We start from the raw sequence: 27,223 nt of genomic DNA, 5'->3' as shown, positions 1-27,223 counted from the left end.
AATCAAAATAAAATCAAAGCTTGGCCCTGGTGGCTAACTACTCAGGAATCTAAGATCTGAGGATGGCAGTTTGATGTGAGAACTCTTATCTCTCCTTAATCACCAAACCAAACCAACCAAACAAACAAAAAAACCCCTGAAAATGGAGCTGTGGTTTAAGTGGTAGAGTGTTAGCCTTGAGCAACAAAGCTCAGGGACAGAGCCCAGGCCCTGAGTTGAAGGCCCAGGACCAGCACCAAAAAATCAAAACATCCGCTTTTTCCAAGGCAGACTGAAAGGCAGAAGAGGTGGCTATACCATTTCACCTTTGATAAGTCATTTACAAAACAAGAAATTCTGTAATCCTAGTTACTCAGGAGGCTGAGATCTGAGGATTGTAGTTCAAAGCCAGCCTGGGCAGGAAAGTCCAGGAGACTCTACCTCCAATTAACCACTAGAAAACTGGAAGTGGCGCTGTGGCTGAAGTGGTAGAGTGCTAGTTTTGAGTTGAAGTGCTGAGGGACACCATCCAGGCCCAGAGTTCAAGCCCCACAACCAAAACACACACACAGACACACACAGACACAGACACAGACACAGACACAGACACACACACACACACACACACACACACAGAGGAAACAAAACAAAAATAAAAACAAAACAACAACAAAAAAGAAATTATGGAATCAATTGTCTATAAGATTCCTCCCCTCGGATTTCCACATTCAAAGCCCCCTTTTCAGGGAGAAGTGACCATGAAGAACAGAGGAATCTCAACCATCTTCCTGAATTTTGTTCTGGAGACTAGTATGCTTGGTAGACCTTCCTGTTCTATGGCTTGTTCAAGTCTGTTCAACAGAGCAGGGCTTGGAGGAGGAAGCCTGGGTGGACAATACCAGTTAACTTCATGATTACAAAACTCATTCTTTCTTCAGAGTAACAGAATGAGAGCAAAGAGACATTTGACCTTTTCAAGATTTTTTAAAAATGCAAAATACAAGGTATGCACATAACCTTGTTTTCTGACAAATCCCTTTAAAAAATCTGGCATATTAATGACTCCACTTAAAATTCTGAAGATGGAAACCAGAAGGGAACTTTTTCTTTCTGAACAATGACTGAGAAGGGAATTCTAATGAATATTTTGGCACACAAGTCTCATTTTCTGGCTGCTTCAGGACCCAAGAGCCAGTAGGTCATAATTAAAGCCAATAATGGCAACTCCAGACAGTCAATCCAAATATTTTCCTGGTGCTGTCAATTTTCTGCATTAAATTGATTTAACATCATGTTTGAGGAGCGTAGAACATACACAGAGGGAGAATTAAAGGTTGACATGAATTCTGGAACATTTGCTACAAGTTGCCCCCAAAGATATGCTTTATTACAGTCAAAGGAATTGTAGAATGCTTTTCTTAGCTGATAATTTTAAGCGATCGTCTCTTTGCAGAGAGCTGGGAAGTTTGTCCTCAAGTTGTCAGAGTATGATTGTATTTTCTGTAGGAAAGGAAAACCCTCATGTTCAGAACCAAAACTCCATGTTACATAAATAAACGTAGGTCTCACACCTTCAGGGCTCCTTTCAGGAATGTTCTCAGTCATCACCAGTGACTGCTGGTGCTGCAATTCGGTTATGTAACTTAAAAGAGACCAGAGTTAATCTTTTCTTACCTCTGCTTCCAAAAAGAAAACCCCCAGGACATGTTTGCAAAGTCTATATAGGATCGTAGGAACAAGATCTTCTTTTTTGTCTCACCCACCCCTACTGCCCTTAACATGATTTGTAACCTTAAAAATATCTTGGAATCCTTCACTGCCCCCCCTTCCCCCTCCCCGCCCCATCTTTCCTTCCCTACTTTACTATAGTTCTTCTGGTATGAAAATAAAGCAGCTCAATCTAAAGAGAGTTCAAAACACCATTTTGTTGTGAAGTAAACTGCTCAGTCACTTCTTAAAGGCAAATCTGTTTTTGCCTTGCAAAATGATTTAGCAAAAGTGTGGGTTCTGAACTCCAGGACTGTGTTGCGGTGGTGGAGACTTTCCAGACACTAACTGGAAATTTGAAACCATGCATAATACTAAGGCAAGGAAAACATCTGAGGCCAAACTGGACAGTGGTCTTGGCATTAGCCTTCCTTGTCCAGAGCCCAGAGCTACAGCAGTATGGAGTAGTGATATAGCATTCCAAGGTCCCTATATGGCTTAGGTGCACTAGAAACAGGTTTGGTTAATTCCCTTCTTCCCTCCATCTTTCTCAGCCTTCACATTTGTGCCACAGATTGCACTGATTGCATCATAATAGATGGTGGAAATGCCTTGAGGTAGATGCCCAATCTTTAGGCATACTTCCATTCTTTCACATTCAGGTTTCCTTGGGTGCCTCCTGATTGTGAACAAGCTATATAAGAGCAACATGTTGGGGCTGGGAAGATGGCTCAGTGGTAGAGTGTTTGCCTTGCATGCATGAGACCCTGGGTTCGATTCCTCAGCACCATATAAACAGAAAAGGCCAGAAGTAGTTCTGTGGCTCAAGCAGTGGAGCACTAGCCTTGAGCTGAAGAGCTCAGGGACAGCACCCAGGCACAGAGTTCAAGCCCCAAGATCGACCAAAAAAAAAAAAAAAAAAAAAGAGCAACACCTTGACTCTGGCCAACTGACCATGAGACTCAGAGCTACAGCCTGTGTATCTGGCTATCCAGTGGCAGTGGCTTCCTGCCTGACTTGCAGAATCATGACTCAGAGATAAAATTATTCTCCGTCATTTTATTTTTCCTTCCAATCCAAAGGGATATATATATATATATATATATATATATGTATATATATTTGTATTTGTGTATGTATGTGTGTGTGTATATATATGTGTGTGTGTACACACACACACACACACACACACACACACACACACACACACACATATATATATATAGCTTTGCTGCCACCTGCTGTTTCCTTTGGAAGAAATTCTTTTTTTTTTTTTTTTTTCTTTTTTGGTCAGTCATGGGGCTTGAACTCTGGGCCTGGGCGCTGTCCCTCAGCTCTTCAGCTCAAGGATAACGCTCTACCACTTGAGCCACAGCGTCACTTCTGGCTTTTTCTGCTTATGTGGTGCTGAGAAATCGAACCCAGGGCCTCACGTATGCAAGGCATGCACTTTACCACTGAGCCACCTTCCCAGCCCTGGAAGAAATTCTTGAAATGTTTCTACAATGGTTGTGTCTTAGTTTATTTTAGTTAAGTGCCTTGAGGAATTTGAGGGTTGAGCATATATATCTATATATTTCCATACCAGCTGGCCTACCATTTCTTAGGATACACTGTTAATGGTTGCTCTAGTTCTGGCCATCATGTTCTGCCTTCTTGATCTATTGGAATAAGACTGCTGGGACTCAGGAGGGAAGGGCAGGCTTTGTTGAAAGGCATGCTGAGCTCTGATCAATGAGACCCCTGCACAAAGCCTCTGTGTTTGAATGTCTTTTCCTCATGGGCCAATGATATCATGCGAGCCATAGGCAATGCGCCACAGCAAGTTTCAAGCACAGACTGTTCTCCGAAGGGCGTGTCAGTTGAGAGTGTTCCTTGGCAGTGCCCACTGGACATGCTCTCCTTCGGTAGAACTGGCATGAAGCTGAGAATGAGCATTATTTGTGACATTTCCGAATGTTTTATCTTTGACTTTCTTGGAGAAACTGGGATGGATTGAGGAAGAGGATGTCCAAGGAATGTGAAGACCAGCCTGATTTGAATCACTCCTAAGTGGAAATACTTAAGCTCAGGTTAGATTACTAGAGGGAGGAAATAGTGACTCCTTGAAGCCCAAGTAAAAAGTACTGTTGTAAGCTTAAATGGCCTGATAAGGGCTGTTAGTCATCTGGCTGGAGGTACCCAGGGGACAGAGATCACCTATTTTGATTATATTAGTAGCTGCTCCCACAATTCCATGAAGTGGGATTTTCCTCTTTGCAGTCTTCAGGAAGATGCACTTGTATGTAAATGAATTCCTTTCCATTGTTGTCATTGTTGAATTTGGGAATTCCTTCAACCATGATTTTTTTTATTGGAGGAAACAAATGAGCCCATTAAGTGTCTTTTTTATATAATTCTGAGTGTCTTTATTTATTTATTTTAAAATATAAGATCTGGGATGGTTTCCGTAGAGGTAAAAAATGAAGTGTAAAGGAAATGACCTTTAATCTTTTCTTTTATCACAGAAAAGGCATTTGTATGGCAGTGATAAGACAAAGGTAACAGATGGCTTATTATGCAGTGTCTGGCACTATAGCAGGCACACAGTGACACATTTGTTGAATGAACAATCTAACTTATCACTCATTGTCTTCCCCAGGTCTTTGAGACCTGATGGGGAGGGATGGGTATAGAAATGACAAGAAGGAAGAGTCCCAGAATCAATCAGGTGGAAATTCTGCATGTGGAATGACCATGAGAGCAAGAATGCTATGGAAAGACTGAAACTAATACTGAAAATACACATCTATTACTTATAAAGTAAATATGACTCTTGAAAAATAATCAAACAAGAAAGTTATAACATACAAAGTTCCTCCTTTCCATGTCTCATTCCCTAAATCTTATCATTATTAATGTATTACACAAGTTCCACTATGTTTACATTTCATGTATTTTCTTGTTTATATCTGTTGTTCTCCCTTAGAATTTTGTAAAGGCTTTGGGAAAGTTCCAGCCTGTCTCTGCTATGTAAGGAAAAGTTCAGAGAAGGAGTTTGGATAACACAAAAGAAAGAGTATCTTTTGGAGGAGTTAATGTGCTCATGGCAACGGGAAGTGAAGTGAGAGCCCCCAAGACCCAAGGAGGACTGCATAGAGTAGAGGAATGGAATGCTTCCCTTTACTTCTTGAGCTTAACTATTGTTAGGCACTGAAGATTCTGGGTTTGTTTAGTTGTTTGGTCTTTTTCTTTTTTTCTTTTTTCTTTTCTTCAGGAAGGGACGCAGCTTCTCAGACTAATGAAGTTGGTGCTTACCTGAATACTTGAGACTCATGGGAGCCAACCATGGCTTAGATCTGTTGATTGCTCCTTGCTCTACCTCCCTCCTCCCAACCTACCCCTTGAAACCCTGTCTCAGTCAAAAGTCAAAGAAAGCTCTAATCTGTTTCGGGGGTGAGGAAAATAGTCTGGATAGCAATTGCGGAGAGAAAGATGATCAGAGATAGCACAGGTGACTACCAGAGCCTTATAGCCTGATAAATGTTACTTTGGAAGGATATGGATGATGCAATGTTGTAAGTAGGTGGACAAGGTCAATATTATTTCAGCAAACCTGACTTCTGATGAACATATTGCTCCTGGTTGATGTCAAGGCCCATTTGTTTCTTGAGCATTTTAGATAATCAGTTGGTCCCTCTCCTGTTATTCCTTCTAATAGGATGGCTGTCTAGCAAATACAACATAGCTCCTTGTGAACTTACAAGAGCATTTCAAAAATATTGCATTAGCCTTTTGTCCCTTCAGTCTGTTTTTCCTAGAACAAATGTAATCTTAGTTGCTACAAATTCTGTTTAAAATAGCTCTTCTGGTGAGTCACCTAAAGCTAAGCTGCAGATATGGTATTGTATCAGCCATGGCAGGCTTGAAATGTACTCACTGGGGCCACAGGGTGGTAGTGGTTTGTGTTCAAATGTGTTTTGAAGATGATCTGAAAATGTTCAGAGAGAATGAAATGCCTCAGATGAACTGGACAGCACCATGCATCTCAGAACCAGCTACAAGAGTCAAAGAAGCAAAAAGTGTCTCTGCAGGGTCCAATTCATTTTACAACGCCCAGCACATGAAGGTTCTGCCTATCATCGGCCACCTTCCCTACCCGCCCACACATGAGAGGACAGAAACTGGGGTGGTGGTGAAGGGGGGAGGGGGAGGAAGCTGCAGTAGAGTCAAAAGACCTGGCAGATGCTATGAGGAAGAAATGAAAGCTTTAAACAGAACATTGTGCCATGACTTGAAAGGTCATTATCTCGTTCACACTTACCTCAGACTCTAAATATTGTCAGAAAATGGATAGGTTTGCCAGGACCATAAGCAGTGAAAATCGCTCAAAATAGAATACAGCAATCTTCAAGGCGAGTGTGGCCCTGGCAGGGCATGACCCTCAACTCTGATGCGCCTCATGAGAGACCTCAACGGGAATGGGAATGAGAAAGAGCAGCTGCTTATAGAAAAGAGTATGCTCAGTGGCCCTTGAAAATTACAAAAGCCTTTTGCACCTGGTGAGTCAACCTTGCCTCTCCTTCCCTCAAGTGGAAGTAGTAACTCCTGTTTCTCAAGTGAGGTGCTCTGTTGGAGACCAACTGCACCATGGCTAGTCAATCATTTTCTTTCCTCTAGCCATATATTATGGTGCCCAGTTAGCACCAGGCAGCAACTATCAGCATTACTCGGCTGCTAGCCCCACCCTCTATTGGCTAAAGATAGGTTACCTTCTGCCAGGCAGCTGCTGGGTGAAAGTCCAGAGCAGCTCTCCCAAATAAACAAGTTCAACAAAGGCAGTTCCCAGCAGTGATAGGGCTATGCTCCAAAAGTCTATTTGCAAATCTGTCCTTTGGAACTTGGAAGACATTCCTCAGGAATAGCAAAGTTATGTGTTATGGCAAGGTTCCCAGGCTAGCCCATTTCACTGACCAAAGCCAGGCTGGACTTGGATGGCAGTACTCTGAACTCACTATCATTGGCAATACATTCGTAGTTTCTTCAGTTTATAGATATTTATTGAGCTCTGCATGATACCAGGTGATGTGTGGATTCAAAGCTACCTCAGCAATATAAGGGTACTTGACTTAATAATGGATTAGTGAGATCTTTCTAGCCTCAGGAAGCTACAGCTCCCTTTTCTCACCTATATGCTTCAGGCTGAAGGTGAAGGGAGGACCATTCTGGTCATTCTTAGTTTAGTTGCTCCAAATATGTTGGAGGGTGAGAGGCCTGGCTCTCCCATTATATAGCTGCATAGCCTCTAAGAGAGCCTCGGAGCCTCCTAGAATCAGTTCTACTCCTAAGACTCAGGCCTAGAATAATTCAACTTCCCGGCCATTATTATAGACCTTGTCTCAGTTTCTGGCCTAATTCAGGTCAATGAGTTTTCCAAAGTTTAGTGATTGCATCCAGAAAACCAAAACCAAAACCAAAAACAAAACATGTTTTTCTAGATACAAATACATACAAATTTTGCTAGATCCAAATAGAGATATGAAAAACCACTCTGAGAATAAAGCAGGGGCAGCCCAAGATGGAAGGTCTCACTGTGGGTCACTAGAGTGGGGTGGGGAGGGGAGGAGAGACCGAGAGAGAGGGGGGAGAGAGAGAGAGAGAAGACAGGATTCCTTAACGAAGTCATTGAACTCCCCTATCACTCTATCTGGAAGCTGCTTTTAGTGCTATTGCTTTTAGAGTGTAAACCAATAATCCTTTTCACTATCGATGCCATTTGAGTTGAGCTTCTTGTTTCTTGCAATGGGAGACACCTTAGTTGTGTATAGTAACTCAGGATTTACTGTGAATTTTAAATGAAATTAAGCATTCCTGGTATTTAACACAGAACTGTGCTACAGATATAATCTCCACCTTTCTAGTCCAAGAGCTTTAGTGGAAGATTCCAGTTTCTCAGGCTTTTGGTGCTTGGAAAGAGAGGATGTGCCCTCTGGACTGAGTGTACTTTTAGGATCAACCTCTTTAGAAGGCATGGGCCTTGTAAGTCTGAGGTTTTCCTAGCCCTTGACCAGGTATAATTTGAAGAGGTTTGGGGAACAAAGAACAAAGAAAGGAGAGAACCGTGATTTGCTGGAGCATAAAAGAAGAAACTATCTTTGTGACCAGTGTTGATTTCCTCCTTCCCTCCTCCTTATCTCCCTCCCTCTTTCTTTCTTTCTTTCTTTTCCTTTCTTCCTCCCTTTCTTTCTTTTCCTTTCTTCCTTTTTCCCTTTCTTTCTTTCTAAAAATTTCTTTTTGGTGTGACATTGAGATTTAAACTCAGCCCTGAATGCTTGCTAGTCAGGAATTCTCCCATTGTGTTATACCCCCATCCTTTTTCCTCTCCTGTCTATTCTTCTTTGTAGTTTTTCCTTACTCTCAATTCTCATTAGGACTTTGAAGGAAGAGGAAGTGAGAGTTGGGATAGATCCCTGGCAAGGGAAAAGAAGTATTTACTGGAAAGACAGAGAATGCTTCTCCAATCTTACCCTGGAAAAGACTTTTTTCCCTTTAAATTAGCAGGGATCCTAATTATCAGACTAAATGACATATTTAGATCCTTGCAGGAGTTCAGCAAGGTTAGGTTCTTGGTGCCTTTGCAGGAAGAATAGAAATCTAGAGAGAACATCCTGGTTCAAGAATGATGTATTATAGTTGTGACTAAGGGCAGGGGAGGGTTTGTTTGAAACACACATAATAGCGCTAAGTCAGATTTCCAGTCATTTCATTATGCCTAGATTTAAGCCTACGTCCCAAGAGAGAGGAGACTACAATGAAAGAGTGGCTCAACAAAGAGCTAGCTTGATTGCTAGCATGGTCGGAATTTCTGTAAGGACCTGGTTCTCACGTCATTCTTGCTGTGTCGTCTTGCCACGAAAGAAGGGTTGAGCTTCTCTGACCATTGTAGCATCCTGCTTTTGAGTTTAAGCAAGAACGAGGATGGGAAAACTGTGTGAGTGACTTTATAAAAACGTGACTTTACAGAAATGGGTCAATGATGCCCTGTTCCAACAGTGAAATGGCCTCAAAGTGAAAATAAGAGCTCTAGTGTGGTCTGACTAGAACAGGATTGAGCTGCCAGCCTCTTATCTGGACACTAGATTTATAGCTGTGGTCGAGCATTGCCCTAGCCTTTGTTTTTATCACTCACATTCCATTAATGCCTCAGAATGAATCTGTGGTCAATTAAAAACCCAGTTGTTTTTCTATGAACTGCTACCAAGCCAGGAATCCCTATAAATCTGGCTGTTGATTGTAAACACTAGTTTACAATGAACCTTGTTGAATTTCATGCCATTTAGATCATTTTGCAGCTTGCTTCTTTTTGTCTATTACGTATTATTATGTTGCTTCCTTCTTTCTTGAAGCCATATATAAAAATGTTAAGTAGGGCAGTATATAAGAGAGGCTATTGTGACTCATGCAGAAGCTTCCTCATGATGAACATTCACTTATCTTGGATGCTAGCTATCCATCCAGCTGTAAGGCCCTCTCTCTGTACTTTTATATCACTGTCTTCAGCCATCAATGGATCATGAGATACCTGATGAAGTGAAATTACATGGCCCTTGACCTTTTCCCCATCTCAAGTCTGGCCTGGTTCCAACACTTTGCACATGGTAGGCTCTCAATAAATGCTTGTTGAATTAAATTGACTATGTGACTCATCCACATCATAACCATGTATTTACAAAAAGGAAGTGATGCATAATTCATTGATGGACTAATTGGGTTTCTAGTGTCCTTTTCTTTCCTTCTTTTTTTTTTTTTTTTGTCTGTTATGGGACTTGAACTAAGGGCCTGCTCATGGTCCCTGAGCTCTTTTGCTTAGTGATAGTGCTCTACCACTTTGAGCCAAAGCTCCACTTCTGGTTTTTGAGTGGTTAATTGGAGATAAGAGTCTCACAAGGACTTTTCTGCCTGGGCTGGCTTTGAACCGTGATCTTCACATTTTAGCCTTCTAGGTAGTTAGGATTACAGGTGTGAGCTGCTGGCACCTGGCCTTTCTTTTCTTTATAAAACAAAATTTTACTATGTAGCCAGGACTGGTTTCAGAAATCGATATTATACTGTCTCAGCCTCTCAAGTACTGGATTATAGGCATTTTCTATGGTGTCTGGCCTTCTAGTGCTCTTGATAATCTTGTGTGTGTGTGTGTGTGAATTTCAATCAAAATATAAAAATGGGGCTTGGAGTGTAGCTCAGTGGTAGATTACTTGTCTGCATGCACTAGGCTCTAGGTTTGATCCTGACCACCTGAAAATAGAAAAAAAAAGTCATACCTTACAAAAACATAAAGTGCAGGCTGATCAATAATATCTAGTATGCCAATTATCATCATCAATACTTTTTATAATAAGTTTTAAATTTATAAAAATATAATTTATGCCTGGCGCTGGTGGCTCACGCCTGTAATCCTAGCTACTCAGGAGACTGAGATCTGAGGATCGCAGTTCAAAGCCAGCCCAGGCAAGAATGTCCATGACACTCTTATCTCCAATAAACCACTAGAAAACCAGAAGTGGAGCTGTGGCTCAAGTGGTAGAGCACTTGCCTTGAGCTGAAGAGCTGAGGGACAGTGACCAGGCCCAGAGTTCACACCCCACGACAGACAAAAAAAAAGTAATTTATAGTCACTTATAACTTCATTACTCATTGAATCTATTTTGACTACCTTTTCAGGTCTTGGTAGAATGTAGTTGGATGGATGTATTCTCTTTTAAGTATTTAACAAATTCTCTAGCTTCTGGCTTGTAGCTATCATTTGTTTTCAAGTTATGGAGTCAATCCATTCTTCCTAACCCATTTAGAACACATATTGTACAGAATACGTATCTTGGGTCAGAACAGAGAGAGATTAAAAATAAGCCTTGAGAGAGACTCTGTCCCTCTATGAAGCTTGGGATCTTCAGGCCACAAGATAAGTCTGCTCTTGGTGATGGAACAGGCTCTGGGTGTCAGGAGCCACTGTAGAGGAGTGTTTCATGTGTGCTTTGGGCTGTAGATAAATGCCCAGAGAAAGATGCTCTTTCTCTGAGGGTCTCCTGAGAGACTGACATAGGAGCCATGAAATGTTCAGGTGGCTGAGACTGTCATCACTGCCCCTCTTGGATCTAAGGAAGCAAAACTGATAGACTGCTTTTAGACAGAGATGCTTTTGGATGAGGGTTCCATGCTTCTTATTTTTGTGGTCATCCAGGAGGCACAGGGCCCTGATCACTGAGATCTGACAGAGGGACGAAGAGAAAAAAGCCAAGGAAGCAAGCAGACTCTTAAGGTGACCTCCATGAACTTAATCTCTGGTACTCACAATTTGCACAAAAATCCTCTCTTTTTGAGTGTGAAGGTAACTGATTTCAAATTAGCAGAGTGCAGTAAAGGAGATGAAATACACGTGCGCACTGATTATGTCACACCTGGCTGTAGTGTCATCTTGCCAAGCTACTCTCTTGCCTTGGAGGAAGCAAATGGCCATATTGGGAGCCCCATGTGCCAAGGAACTGTGGGAAACTTCTAAAACTTGAGAGTGGTCACTGGCTGGCAACCATCATGTAACAGAAATCCTGAGACCTATGACCATAAAGAACTAAACCACTGAATTCTGAGTAAGTTTGGAACCCATCCTTCCCCAAACTAGCCTCGAGTGAGACCACATCCCTGGCTGATGCTTGATTATAACCCAGTGAGACAATCAGCAGAGAATCCGGCTAAGCCTGGACTCCTGAACCCCAGACACTCTGATATAATAAAAATGTGCTGTTTATGGAAATATTGCTAAGTAGTCAACAAATAACTAATATGACAGTGGTTAGTCTCTTGCTATTCATAAGAATGTCAGGAGAAAAAATAGTCTAAAAAAGAGATGTTGGAAAGGAATCTCTCTGAAGAGAAGAAAATGACTAGGGAAAGTTTTTTTTTTTTTTTTTTGTAATTTTTGAGCTTGAACTCAGGGCTTCCGCCTCTCAACTGACTTCTTTTTCATTCAAAGCTGGTACTCTCCCACATGAGCCACAGCTCTACTTCTGCTATTTTTTTTTTTTTTTGCTGGTTAATTGGAGATAAAATGACTCAAGGACTTTTCTGCCCAGGACTGGCTTTGAACTACAACCTTCAAGTCTCAGCCTCCTGAGTAGCTAGGATTGCAGGTATAAGCCACCAACGTCCAGCTTGAGAAAGGACTTTGAATACACAGCTATACATTTCATTCATTCATTCATTAATTCATTTGTAAAAATTTCTAAATTGGAGGTATGGAAAGACATCAAGATATGTATAGGGGTTTGGGATTAGTTCAGTAGTAGAGCACTTGCTTAAGTATTATCAAGGCCTCGGTTCAATTTCCAGCACTTGCAAAACAAACAAACAAACATATCAGGTTTCAGAGAGGGTATTGTATCCTGAACTGTATTCTTTTTTTTTTTTTTTTTTGTCGGTCGTGGGGTGTGAATTCTGGGCCTGGGCACTGTCCTTCAGCTCTTCAGCTCAAGGCGAGTGCTCTACCACTTGAGCTACAGTGCCACTTCCGGTTTTCTGGTGGTTTATTGGAGATAGGAGTCTCACAGTCTTTCCTGCCTGGGCTGGCTTTGAACCGTGATCCTCAGATCTCAGCCTCCTGAGTAGCTAGGATAACAGGCGTGAGCCTCCAGTGCCCGGCCTGCACTGTATTCTTATCACTAACTTCATATGTTGAAGCTCTAAACCTCAGAACCTCTCAGGATGTGATTGTATTGGGAGAGGAGATTTTTAAAGAGGAAATTAAACTAAAACAAGGCAGTTAATCTGACTGGCTCCTTCTAAGAGGAGATTGAGATATATGGAGACCCCAGGAAGGTGCATACAGAGAAAAGGCCATGTAAAGACAGTAAAAGATGACCATTTTCAAGGCAAGGAGAGGTCTCAGGGGAAACTACACTTGTCAGCACCTTAATCTTACACATCCAGCTTCCATAATGGTGAAAAAAGAATTTTTTGCTGTGTCAGCCACCCAGTTGTTAATGTAACCCTAGCATTCCAACAGGGATACAAACTATTCTGGGTATTTTAAGTAAGAAGGATTTAGTATAGGAAGTTATATACATTCAGAGTAATTGAATGGTTAGATAGCCGGAGTTAAGAGCAGTCAGCAGAATTACTTTGCTCAAGAATGTCCTGCTATAGTTTGATCTGGTGAGCATGGAATAAAGCTGATGCCTCCCTGGTTAACTCTGTCCTGGCCACCACTGCTGCCTCTTAACAACCAGGAAGCTGGTGAGCAGTCATTGAAAAGCTTAGAGTAGCTTGTACCTTAATTGGCAGGGGAAAATGGCTGCAGGAAAATGCCTTCCATCTCACATATACCTTCAACCTCCCCCCTTCCCCTCCCCCCCCCCCCCACCCTGCCCCATGAGGGCACTTAAGTGAATCTAGGACTCTAGCTGCCAGGAAAGCATAACAGACTTTTTCATAGCATGGGAAGAGGCACAAGGGAAGTGATGCTGAACCATGGGGACATAGTATCTGCTACCAAAGCAAATGCAAGTGTCAAAACAAGCCAGTCTGTAGGCACTCAAAGAAGATATGCAAAACTGTTAACATGCATCATTAAATTCCTTACCATATCAAAATGCTTAAACAGGAATAGACTTGTTAAGAAGGTTTCTTTGGAAAAGTTATGTGCAGTTTTACCTCTATTTAACCCAAGGAATAGTGATTTATACAGGACCAACTTAAGAGATAGCCCTGTGTCTCCTGAAGGTTTTGTTCTTTATGTCTGTGTAGAGAATGGAAACAAATTTTAAAAAAATCATTTACAAGTTTTTTTTTTAAGTTTTGTATGTTGAGAAAAAATAGAAAACAGTGCAGAGTCCCACTGAGCACCCATAGTGTTCCTTATTATTATTGTCTTACATTAAGTAGGCTTATTACAATTAATCAATATATTTATTTTCTCTATCTTGTGTTCTGTAGTACCTAGAATCAAACCCAGGTCCTCACTTACATCCCCAGACCTTTCTAATTTTTAAAATCTTGATGCAGGGTCTCACTCAGTTGTCCAGGTTGGGCTTGAACTTAACGATCCTCCTGCCTTAGCCACCCACGCAGCTGGGATTATAACCATGCACCACAATACCCAGCTAATCTGTATTGATGTATTATTAATTAAAATATATAGTAGATTTAGATTTCCTTAGTTTTTAACCGAACAATCCTTCCTCTGCTCCAGGATCCCATCTGGAATACTACATTACATTTGATGATCATGTCTCACTTGGCATCTTTTGACTTAAACAGCAGTTTCTCAAAAAAAATTTTTTTTGATGCTGGTACTAGGACTGGAGTTCAGAGCCTTGTGCTCTTGTTTGCTTATTTTGCTCAAGGCTGGCATTCTACCACCACTTGAGCCTTACCTCTATCTCATGTGTTTTTTCTTTTTTTGAAATCTTGATAAGTTTTTTTATTTTTTATTTTTTGCTTTTTAAAATTTTTATTTATTTATTTATTTTTGTCACAGGGCTTGAAGTCTGGACCTGGGTGCTGTCCCTCAGCTTTTTAGCTCAAGGCTAGCCCTCTACCACTTTGAGCCACAGTACCACTTCCTTTTTTTGGTAGTTTATTGGAGATAAGAGTATCATGGACATTCCTGCCCGGGCTGGATTTGAATGGTGATCATCAGATCTCAGCCTCCTGAGTAGCTAGGATTACAGGTGTGAGCCACCAGGACCTTGTACTTTGATAGTTTTGAGGAGCATTGTAGAAGGCCCCTTTTGTGGGAATTATTGTTTTGTTTTTTGATGCTGGTCCTAGGGCTTCAACTCAGGGTCTGTGCACAGTCCCTGAGCATGTTTTTGCACAAGGCAAGTGCCCAACCACTTGAGCTGCTTCTTACTTCTTGTTTCCTTTTCTTTTCTTTCTTTTTTTTTTTTTTTTGTTTGGTAATTGGTGATAAGAGTCTCAGGTACTTTCCTGCCTGAGCTTGTTTTGAACCATGACCCTCCAATCTGAGCCTCTACAGTAGTTAGGATTACAGGCATGAGCTACCAGTGCCTGGCCCCTTTATTGGAATTTTTTGGATGTTTTAGCCATGTTTTTCACATGGCTAAACTGGGGTTGTAGATATTATGGGTTTTAAAGTACAATTTGACCTCTGTTTTATAAAAGTGGTATGGATACTGTGTATAGTAGCTTATGCCTATAATCTAGCTAATCAGGAGACTGAGATCTCAAAACTGATGTTTGGAACCAGCTTGGGTAGACAAATCTGAGAGACTCATGTTCAATTAACCAGCAAAAACCAGAACTGGAAATGTGGCTGAAGTGGTAGAGTGCGAGGTATGGGTGGAAAGTCTAAAGGAAATTGCACATGGGACAGGTACAGAGAGTAATAGATTACATTTGTTATGTTATTGTTAATTCTTTACATTTTTTTCCAGTCCTGGGGCTTGAACTCAGGGCCTGAGCCCTGTCCCTGAGCGATTTTGCTCAAGTTTAAGTGCTCTATCACTTTGAGCTGCAGCACCACTTCCAGTTTTCTGGTGGTTAATTAGAGATAAGAGTCTCATGGACTTTCCTGCCTGGGCTGGCTGGCCTGGAACCAGGGTCCTCAGATATTAGCGTCCTACGTAACTAGGATTATAAGCATGAGATAGCAGTGCCTGGTAACTCTTTCCATTGTTAACTTCTGCAATGGCACACAAACATAATTATTTAAAGAACAAAACCCCTTATTCTCTTTTTCAGCTCAAGGATGGCACTCTACCACCTGTGCCATACCTCCACTTCCAAACCACTTCTTTAATATGGCTTACAGAACCCTGCAATGTTCTGACTCAGTCTGCTACTTTGACTCCATCTCCTGACTCTGTCTTCCTGCTCTGAGCCTACTACTGTCATTGTTTCCTTTTATGAAGGTATAGGTTAGCTACTTGCAGGACAGTTTAGTCATTTTTGCTTTATGGTCCAGATAGAAGATGAATTGGATGTGAATTAGAGGAGGAGGAGAAAGGACAGATAAGACTTGATAGGATAGAGTGGATCTGTGAAATTAAAAAAAAAAAAAAAAAAAAAAAAGGATTTGAGTCCAGATCCGAGACTGTAATTCAAAAGGCTACATCACTCATAGAGAACTATGGGAGTTTGGAGGGACCAGCATGAGGTCATGATGACATGGCAGGCTGGATTTGAGTGTGGGATAGCAAGGTGTCTGTCCAGGAGGAAGTTGGACATTATAAATCTTAAATTCAGGGAGGAGATTAGAATATGAACAAATTGCCAAACAAGAGATTATGGTGTGATCTCTGATTATTAATTCAACTGGGATAAACCCCAGGGGCATATTTGCAGTAATTCAAGCCGTTGGCAGTCGATAGTTTAATGTGAACTTCAGGTCAGCAAAGAAATGAAATTTATTTTGGAGACTATCAGGCAAAAGGAGGCCAGAGTTTTGGGGAGGATTTTTGTGGCCTTTCCACTCTCTAGGCTTAGGATAATGACTGTTGCTTTTCTACTCAAATGAAAAGTGGAGATTTGAAAAGCTGCTGTATTAGATAATTAATAGAGATTAAACAAGGTAGCAGAGAGTAATGTGAATGGAAAATAATCTGGAATGCTAGGTTAGGATGAAATTGCTCCAAGATATGTTGTTTCTTTATAGTTATAGACTAATTTTACATTTTCTTAAAAGAGTTACAACACAAAGTGATTCATTTTTGACTGATACTGTGGGTTGGCTCGCCAGTGCCCATTCTGACTGCCTTCTCCTCCCTTGTTTTCTGCAAAAACTTTGGAGCCTCTCACATAAACACCCAGACTTCATTCCAGCCTAACGTGGCCATGTAATGTACTTGAAGTTATTAGGTAATTCTGAATGAAGACTCAAGTCTGTGAGAAGCACCCTTCTTGTCCTTCTGCTTTCTTCCAGCATGGAGCTTCAATCCAGTATTTGTAGCAGCAGTTGTGTTACCAAGAGAACGAAAGTTAAGATACTGGGGCAGGAAGTGGAGCTGTGGCTCTACTGTGGTAGAGTGCCGGCCTTGAGCAAGGGACAGTGCATGTGTGTATGTGTGTGTGTACATAGTATGAGTATACACACATACACACACACACAGAGCTTAGCAGGGTGTCCATGATTCACACCTATAATACTAACTATTGTGGCTAAGATCTGAGGCTCATGGTTGGAAGCCACCTGAGGCAGAAAAGTCTATGAAACTCTTATCTTCAATTTAGCAGCAAAAAGCCAGAAGTAAAGATGTGGCTCAAATGGGAGAGCTTCAGCCTTGACCCCGAATACTAAGAGCCAGCATTCAGGGTTTAGTTTAAGCCCTAGTACTGATATGCATGTACACACACACACACACACACACACACACACACACACACACACACACACACACACACACACACACACACACACACACACAATGCTGGAGCAGAAGGATGAAAGCGTTCCTGATTTCTTTTTTCTCTTTTCTTTTTTGGTAGCACTGTGGCCTTATGTTGGCTAAGCAGGTGTCTATCAATATCACTTGAACTACAATATAACCCTTTTTGCTTTAGTTCATTTTTTTTAGGTAGTCTTTGTGTTTTTGCCTGGTATGGCCTTAGACTGTGATCCTCCTACCTATAGTTCTCATAGCTGGGGTTATACACCCGAAACTCAGTCTCACCCAGTTTATGTGTTGAGATGGGATTTTTCCAACATTTTATCCCAACTGGCTTAGAACTGTTGTTCTCACAATCCTCACCTTTCAAGGAGTTTGGATCACAAGCATGAACTATAGTGCTTTACCAGATCACTTTAAAAAAATATAATACTTCAATTAATTAATTTATTTATTAATATGCTAGAACTAGGGCTTGGACTCAAGGCCTGAGCACTGTCCCTGAGCGTTTTCACTCAAGGATAGTACTCTACCACTTGCACCACAGCTCTACTTTTGGCTTTTTGGTGGTTAATTGAAGAGAAGAATCTCATGAACTTTCCTGCCTGGGCTGGCTTCAAACCTCAATTCTCAGATCTCAGCCATCTGGGTACCTAGGATTACAAGCATAGGTTACTGGCACTCAACTTATTATTTTTTTTGGGGGGGGGGTCTGGTCGTGGGGCCTGAACTCTGGGCCTGGGCGCTGTCCCTCAGCTCTTCAGCTCAAGGCTAGCGCTCTACCACTGGAGCCACAGCACCACTTCTGGCTTTTTTTTTTCTTTTTGCTTATGTGGAGCTGAGGAATTGAACCCAGGGCCTCATGCATGCAAGGCAAGCACTCTACCACTGATCCACCTTCCCAGCCCTTATTATTATTTTTATTGGGATATATTAGCTGTACAAAGGGGTTTCATTGTGGCATTTCCATGTCACAATGTAAGCAATGTATTCCCCTCCATCACTCTCCTGCCTCTTACTCTCCCTTAAAACAATTTTAGCAGATTTCATTGTTCTACTTTTATTCAAACAAATAAACTACTTGGACCATATTCAGTGTGTGTGTGTGTGTGTGTGTGTGTGTGTGACACAGAATTTCTTGCTCAGTCTGGCTTCAAACTGCAATCCTCAGATGAGCCGTCTGAGTAGCTAGGATTATAGGTGTGAGCTGCTAGGGGTCTGACAGACCCTATTTATTCTTATTTGCCTTCTTTTTTAGCCCCTTATCCCCCTGATGCCACACCTTGTCTTACCTGTCATTCACCGTTTTTTTTTGGCCAGTCCTGGGGTTTGAACTCAGGGCCTAGGCACTGTGTCTGAGCCTCTTTGTGCTCAAGGCTGGCATTCTACCACTTGAGCCACAGTGACACTTCCTCATTCACCATTTTCTTGTGTGTGTTAATTACACCAAAGGGGTTCACTATGTTTCAGATGTGATTATATTATGTTTTGTTCAGAATGTAAGAAGCAACTTAAAAGATACTTCTGGGAAGTGGTGCTGTGGCTCAAGTGGTAGAGTGTTAGTCTTGAGCTGAAGAGCTCAGGGACAGTGCCCAGACCCAGAGTTCAAGTCTCACAACTGACCAAAAAAACAACAACAACAAAAACAAAAAAGCCAAAATCCAAAAACAAAACAGTTATTCAAAAGCTACTTCTGTTGGGCGCATGAGTGAACTAGGAACGTAATAAAAGCTGGCTACTCAACATCCCCCACTTGGCATCTGTGTCCTTTAATGGAAGCCATTCCCACCTTGCGCTTCAGAAGGACAGGAAACATCTTGCAATAAAACTCAAAATATCCCAGACGAGCAATTCCTTTTTTTTTTTTTTTTTTTATCTAAGGTGAAACTACTTCAAAGGAAGAGAGTAGCCAAAAGTTACAGAAGACCCTTCAGGTAAAGCAGCTGACTAACTCTGACTCACTTGCGCCTCGGTGACTGGCTAGAGCCTGCTCCTGTCAGGATAAAGCAATGCCACCTTCTATGAAAGCCCAGATAAAGCAATGCCACCTTCTATGAAAGCCCAGAGACAAAGAACGAGATTAGGAGCTATGAGGCCACTTTGTCACTTGTCATGATTTTAACTATGCATATCTTTCTCACCCCTTGCCCAGTTTCCAGTCTGTTTGAAGCTAAAGCTTCAAATAAACCTCCTTTTTCTGCCCTTCATCATGTCTCTTTATTTGGCCTCTGGGGGCAGGTTGGCTGGACACATGGAGTTTATTTAGGCCTGGAGTCTAAAAATGCTGTTTCAAGAATAACCCTCTGGAGGCAACAATGCTCGGCAGGAAATGTACTCATTACCTTGTTCATGTAACTGTGATCTCTCTGTACAGTATTTTCTGTTTATCACAATTTTCATTGGAGTTCGTTATGCCATCTTCAAACATAGAGGTACTGTTTTTCAAAATTATGTGCCAGTCTTGGGGCTTGAACTCAGGGCCTGAGCTTTTTGCTCAAGGCTAGCACTCTACCACTTGAGCCACAGAGTCACTTCTGGATTTTTCTGTTTATGTGGTGGTAAAGAATTGAACCCAGGGTTTCATGCATGCTAAGCAAGCACTCTACCATTAGACTACATTCCCAACCCTACTCCCAGCTTTTTGGTGGTTAATTGGAGAGTCTCATGGACTTTCCTGACTGGGCTGGCTTTGGATTGTGAGTCTCAAATCAGCCTTCTGAGTAGCTAGGATTACAGGTGTGAGCCACCAGTACCCAGCAACTCTCTTTCTTTCTCCATTTTCCTTCCCTTGTCCTTCTATATAATCCTATAATTAGAATAATATTTGTGTACATACACATATAAATTTATGTATATAGATATATAACATGTAACATGTCCATGAATATGAATGCCTTATGTCTACCTTCAATATATGAGTGAAATATACTATTTGGCTTTTGAGCTTGGTTTATCTTGCTGCCTGCTACCTCAGGGCCTTGGCACATACTATTATTGTCTCTACCTAGATGTTTTTCTCCTTTCTTCCACCTTCTCCCTGCTCCTACTTTGTATGTTTACCTTTTATTATTCAACTATTACTTCCTCTTAGAACACTTCTGACTTTCATCCGTCTATGTGTTCTCTATATAGAGCTGTATTCTTTTCTCACCTTTGCAATTAATCATATTGTGTTGAAATTACTTTTGTTTACAGGGATACATATTCATTCACTATGCAGGACCACAGATAATGCTTTATGAAATTTATTCACTCAGTCAACAAATTCCTCAGTACAACAAATTCTTTAGTTCCAAGAGCTTTAGATAAAGTGTTATATTGGGTAGAACCTTCCACTTCACTGTGCTTATGCTCTACTTGGTAAAGAGAAAAAAATATGGAATGCTACACAAATTTGCGTGTCATCCTTGCGCAAGGGCCATGCTAACGTTCTCTGTTTCATTCCCATTTTAGTATATGTGCTGCCAAAGCGAGCACCAGATAATGCTTTATAAAGACAAAGTTTGTATGATCACTATCTAATAACATCATATTCATCCGAAATTTTCTGGAAACAGAATACCTATATGATAACTAATTCTTTTGTAGTTTCTGTAGTGGTTGATATATTTTTACATGGCCTAGATTAAAAGTGAATGTCATACAAAATTAACCCATAAAAATCAGTCACCTTTCTGTACACCAATAATGTACAAGCAGAAAGGGAAATTAAGGAAATAACACCATTCACAATAATCTCAAAAAAAAAAATCTAGGAATTAACCTAACCAAAGTTGTAAAGGATCTATTTAATGAAAACTATAAAAGCCTAAGAAAAGAAATAATGGAGGACACCAGGAAATGGAAAGACCTCCCATGTTCTTGGATAGGCAGAATTAATTTATATAATTAATATAGTGAAAGTGGCCATTCTGCCAAAATTGATATATAAATCCAATGCAATTCCCATTAAAATACCAATGACATACTTTACTGACATAGAGAAAACAGTCCAAAAATTCATATGGAACAACAAAAGACCTAGAATAGCCAAAGCAGTTCTAGACAAAAGAAAGAATTCAGGAGGGATCGTGAAACCAGATTTCAAGCTCTACTATAGAACCATAATAACAAAGACAGCATGGTACTGGCACAAAAACAGACCTGAAGACCAATGGAATAGAATAGAAGATCCAGAAATAAAACCACACACTTACAGTCAGCTGATATTTGACAAAGGAACCAAAGACATACAATGGAAGAAACACAGCCTCTTCAACTATTGGTGCTGGGAAAACTGGGTGGCCACATGCAGAAAACTAAAAGTGGACCCCAGCCTATCACCATGCACCAACATCAACTCAAAATGGATTAAAGACCTTAACATTAAACTTGATACTTTGAAACTACTGCAGGACAGAGTAGGAGAAACACTTGAATTTATAGGCACAGGCAGGAACTTCCTGAACAGAGTCCCAGGGTCACAACAAAATTGGAGAGAGACTCCATAAACGGTACTACCTTAAAATAAAAAGATTCTGCACAGCTAAAGAAATAACAACCAAACTAGAAAGACAGACAGCTAATTGGGAAAAATATTTACCAGCAATATATCAGACAAGGGCCCAATATCCATTATATACAGGGAACTCAAGAAACAAACCTCTCCCAAATCTAACAAGCTAATCTTTAAATGGGCAAGGGAGCTAAAGAGACTTCTCAGAAGAAGAGATAAAAAAGGCAAAGAAACACTTGAGAAAATCTTCATCATCCCTGGCTGTAAAGGAAATGCAAGTAAAACAACACTGTGATACCACCTTACCCCAGTCAGAATGGCCCACAACCTAAATTCAGCAAATGAAATTGCTAGAGGAGATGTGGAGAAAGAGGAACCCTACTGCATTGCTGGTGGGAATGTACACTAATACAACCACTTTGGAAAGCAGTCTGGAGGTACCTTAGAAAGCTAAAATAGACCTCCTCTATGACCCAAACATACCACTCCTAGGCATCTATGCTGAGCAGCAAGAACCAGGATACAAGGACACATGCACCTCCATGTTCATTACAGCACTGTTCACAATAGCCAAGATAGGGAAACAACCCAGATGCCCCACTAAAGATGAGTGGATCAAAAATTGTGATACCTATATACAATGGAATACTATGCAGCCATTAGAACGGACAAATTAATGGCACTTGCAGGGAAATGGATGGAACTAGAGCAATTCATTTTGAGTGAGGTAAGCAAAGAGACAAATGGCACATGGTCTCCCTGATATGTGGATGCTAAAGCCAAAATGCAAGGAAATATGACAAAGTAAACAAGACTTGAGAAACAAAGGACTTCCACTCATTTTTTTTTGTATCACTGCTGAATGACTCCGTGTTCTTGACCACATATATGGTATATATATATATATGTGGGCAACTGAGGGAAACTAGGAGTAGGACACAGAATCAGAGGGAAATGGGAAAACATACAACAAAGGGGCCCATCAGCTGCACTGGACATAGATGAAAATGAGCTAAGCAACTCAAAGGCAGCGATGGGAGGGAGGGAATGAAAGGTAAAGAGGGAACAGCTTACACTAAGCAAAAGGAAAGAAATGTAAGTATCACCTGATGTGGAAGAAATAGCTGTATTATCAAAGCTCATAGAATTCACAAACTTTATAGACCATGATAATGACAATTTGCCTGTGAAGGTTAAAATGTGTTTGTGCCTTTAACTATCATTATTCCACAATACTGTGAAATATGTGAAATTTATGTAATCATCTAATATCAATAAAATTTTTTAAAAAAGTGAATACCAGAGCCAAACAAGCAATCTAGTGCCACCAGTCTTCCTGTGATAAGGTGATGATAAGGCCAAATAGATCATGGATTCAAAGCCTACCTCTGCTCTCTACCAGTGTATGAACATCTTTGTGGTTTTGACTATTTATCTGTAAATGGGTTGGAAATAATAATACCTCCCCATGACAGGCTCATCTTGGAGACTGAGCATGAATGCTTGAACATGAATCATGAAGTTACCAAGTGACCTAGGATGATGAACTGGTATCGTGTGACTCTCCAAGCCACAAAGGACCATTCCCAGTAGCATTCTTTCATGGACTGGAAAATCTGGATGAGATCAGGCTCCAGTAAGTCTTAAAGGAGTAAGTAAGTTGAGCAAATCAGTAGCACAGATGCATATGGCCCATGCATACTCTTGTTACATGGCCTCTTTCTACCTATCCACATCTGGGTATCAGTAGTTCTGTGTGACAAGTTAGCTGAGCAGAAAAAATTCCAGAACTCATTTAAAGGTGGTTCTGTAAAATATGCCTACACTCTCCCCAAATTGCATGGTTGTAGTGTGCAGTTCTACTATGGAATAGCTTCTGAAAATAGGATGAAGGAAACTTTCAGTGGGTAGTATGTATCTACATTGAATTAGAGGCAGTAGCTAATGGATTGGCTGGACATTTGAGACTTAAAAGAATCATGATTGACTGCTGGATACTGGTGGCTTAGCCTATAATCCTTGCTATATGGAGGCTGAGATTTGAGGACTGTGGTTCAAAGCCAGCCCAGGCAGAAAAGCCCTTGAGACTTATTTCTAATTGACCACCAAATTGCTAAAACTAGAGCTTTGACTCAAGTGGTAGAGTAATTACTTAGAGTACTAAAGCTCGGGAACAGACCCTGAGTTTAAACTCCAGGACCAGAACAAAGAAAAAAAAAGATAAAGAAAGAGTCATGTTTAGAAAATTGGTAGTTAGGAGGTCTGAGAAAGTGATCTGTGGGAAGAAGTTTCTGAATTTGAAAAGAATGTGAGTGCTCACCAGACAGTAATCTTACAGTAATCTCACAAAAAGGGGATTTTTTAGGAGCCAGTGGATGGTAGTACCTGTTATATTAGCCAATTCCCAACCATCCTAGACAGAATGATTCCCTGGGTTATTCAGGGACTCAGCAACATGGACTTTCAATCACTAATGTTCAACCTGTCAACACCAGAGACCATCATTCAATAGGGTTCCATCCCTAGGAAGTACAAGCCCGCTACCAGGTAAAAGGTTATTTTCAAAAGATCATTTCTATGATGGAAGGATCTGACTTTGGGGTGTGTGTGTGTGTGTGTGTGTGTGTGTGTGTGTGTGTGTGTGTGTGTGTGTGTTGGTCGCCAGCCTTGAACTCAGGGCCTGGGTGTTGTCTCTGAGCTCTTTAGCTCAAGGCTACTGCTCTACCACTTTGAGCCACAGCAGCATTTCTAGTTTATGAGTGATTAATTGGAGATAAGAGTATCACGGGGACTTTTCTCCCCAGGCTGGCTTTGACTGTGATCTCAGATCTCAGCCTCCTGAGTAGTTAGGATTACAGGTGTGAGCCACAGATACCTGGCAGACTTTGTTTTTACCGATACTTGGGATACAGGTTTGTCTTTCGTGTTCATGATATGTCAACCAAAACCACTACTGAGGAATTTATAGACTGTGTTACTCACATGGTATTTCACAGAGTTTTCCTTCTGACAGAGGAACTCACAGTAAATAAAGTGTGGCAATAAGCCTGTACTCATAGACTCCACCGGTCTTTTAATGTCCTCTACCACCTTGAACGGTTCAGCCTGTTAAAGTAGTAGAATGATGTTTTAGAGACTTAGTCACCAGCTAGATGGAAATAACTTGCAGAAGTGGAGCAATGTCCTCTAGGATGTACACTATGCCCCAAATTTGAGACCAGTATGTGTTGCTATGCCTCCCAAAGGCAGTTTTATGGGTAAGAATCAGGGAATAGAAGGGAGACTTTCTGCCAGTTACATTGACATATACCTATAATCATAGCACTTAAGAGTTAAGGAAGGAGGACTGTGAGTTTGAGGCCGGCGGGGCTAAAAAGTGAGACTCTATCTTAAAAACAAAAATGATGGGCTGGGAAGGCGACTCAGTGGTAGAGCGCTTGCCTTGCATGCCATGAGGCCCTGGGTTTGATTCCTCAGCACCACATAATCAGAAAAAGCCTCAAGTGGTGCTGTAGTTCCAGTGGTAGAGCGCTCGCCTTGAGCTGAAGAGCTGAGGGACAGCGCCCAGGCCCAGAGTTCAGGCCCCACAACCAACCAAAAAAAAAAAAAAAAAGAGAGAGAGAGAGAGAGAGAAAGAAAGGAAAATAATTTCTTCTTATTATTACACTTAATGATCCACTGTGAAGGTATTTATTTCCTATCTCTACCACTTTAGGCTCTGCTAGTCTAGAAGTCTCATTTCCCAAGGGAGCAATGATTTCCCCCTGGAACACAGTAGGGGTCCCATTAATAAGGATGTGAGGACTCCCATGTGGGCACATTGGGCTCCTCACACTAGTGGGTCACAGGAAAAGAAAAGGTCACCACACTAGTTTGGGTTAATTGATTCCGACTATTAAGGGGAAATTGGAAATCTCTTTAGAACGTTAACCTTGGGCGTCTATATGACCTGTATATCAAAACCAAGTTTCCTGGATTTGACCTGTATTTAAAGTTATGACCCACTAAAAACAAGGAATACAATCCCAGATCAAGCCAGGTTGAGAGAAATAAGGCATTTACTTAGAGAATATTTCCCTAGAATTCAAGGACAAGACTGTACTTGACCCTCAGGAATGAAGTTGAACCAGGCCCTCAAATGCTGGCACAGCTCTCTACCATTTATCTCTACTTGTTGCAAGTCAGTTTTATTCTGTGTGTGTTGCAGACTTTTCTGCTCCTTAGATCACATGGTCCATAGGAACAACTTTAGCCACACAAAGACTCACTGCTCTACTGCTGCAACTGCCAACTTCCTGGGAAAGGATTCTGATTACCTCAGCTTGAGTTAAGTGCTTGGGGAGAGGGGTCCTGTTGAACCCACATGTGGCTTCCATGGAAACCTGGTGTGTATGTAGGGTTTGCTGGGTTAGGAAGCTGAGGATGGTAGGGAGGTAACTGCGAAAGGTCAGTTCCCAGAAAGAGTACACTTGGGTTGACAAATGATAAAGTTTGGTTTACTTCTTCCACTCAGTAATAATAACAAATGTAAATGAACAGATAAATAATAACTAATGTTTATAATTGATATTTTTGTGCTAGATACTATACACATATAGTGTTTGGCACAGCATAAAGTTGTGAGAATTCAATGAGTTTGCGCACGTGTGTATTATATTTTCAGTCTATAAGGTTTATGTTTTTGTCCCCATTTTATAGATGAGAAAATGAAGACTAAGAAAATTAAGCAACAATCCAAGTAAGTAGCTGAGCTAGAACTTGACCCCAGACATGCTTGTTTCCAAGGATTGTATTTGTAACTTGAGTCTCTTTCTTGAGTTCTCCAAGCTCCAGGTATCCATTCTCACCACAAATCCCAGAGTGACTACTGTGCCCCTAAAAGCCTGTTTGGGTCTTGACCACTGCTTTTCCTGGGCTAGACTTTGCCCCTTGGCTTAGTATGTCTGACTTTTTGAGATCAATTAGCCCCCCAAAAATAGCTTGCTATAGCAATTATGGAAGCTAAATGTGTGTGTGCGTGCTGGTACTGGGACTTCAGTTCAGGACCTTTTACTCTTGCTTAGCTTTTTTGCTCAAGGCTAGCACTCTACCAGTTGAGCCACAGTATCACTTCTGGCTTTTTCTGTGATTAATTGGAGATAAGAGTCCCACAGACTTTCCTGCCTGGGCTGGCTTTGAATCACAATCCTCAGATCTCAGCCTCCTGAGTAGCTAGGATTACCAGGTGTGCGGTGCCAGCATCTGGCTGGGCAGATATTTTTGTCTATAATGTTTGTTGCTAGTATTCTGCTCCCAAAGTAATTCTTGACAACTATGTGTTAAATGAATGAGACAACTTGAGGTGAATGAGGGTCTGGCTAGTTTTGACCTTGGCTCAGTATTAGGCTTTTATATGTAATGTTAAGTAGAGACATATAGGAAGGTTTGTTTGTTTGTTTGTTTGTTTATTTGTCGGTTGTGGGGCTTGAACTTGGGCCTGGGCACTGTTCTTCAGCTCACGGCTAGCGTTCTGCCACTTGAGCCACAGCACCACTTCCAGTTTTCTGGTGGTTTATTGGAGATGAGAATGTCATGGACTTCCTGCCTGAGCTGGCTTTGAATCACAATCCTCAACTCTCAGCCTCCTGAGTAGCTAGGATTACAGGCGTGAGCCACCAGCACCCGG

The 27,223-nt window shown here is 41.2% G+C and overlaps 1 non-coding gene across 1 annotated transcript; it reads right to left on the bottom strand.

Moving 5' to 3' along the window:
- Positions 1 to 20,433: 20,433 nt before the first annotated feature.
- On the bottom strand, positions 20,434 to 20,540 carry LOC122117929. Its single transcript, XR_006149249.1, has one exon. It is a non-coding gene; the product is annotated as a U6 spliceosomal RNA (small nuclear RNA).
- Between the last annotated feature and the right edge of the window lie 6,683 nt (positions 20,541 to 27,223).

The sequence above is a fragment of the Dipodomys spectabilis genome, unplaced genomic scaffold (genome assembly GCF_019054845.1).
Source record: "Dipodomys spectabilis isolate Male_0828 unplaced genomic scaffold, ASM1905484v1 ptg000145l, whole genome shotgun sequence".
Classification (NCBI taxonomy): Eukaryota; Metazoa; Chordata; class Mammalia; order Rodentia; family Heteromyidae; genus Dipodomys; species Dipodomys spectabilis.
The sequence above is the reverse complement of the archived record's forward strand: the minus strand, read 5'-3'. Positions and strand labels throughout refer to the sequence as shown.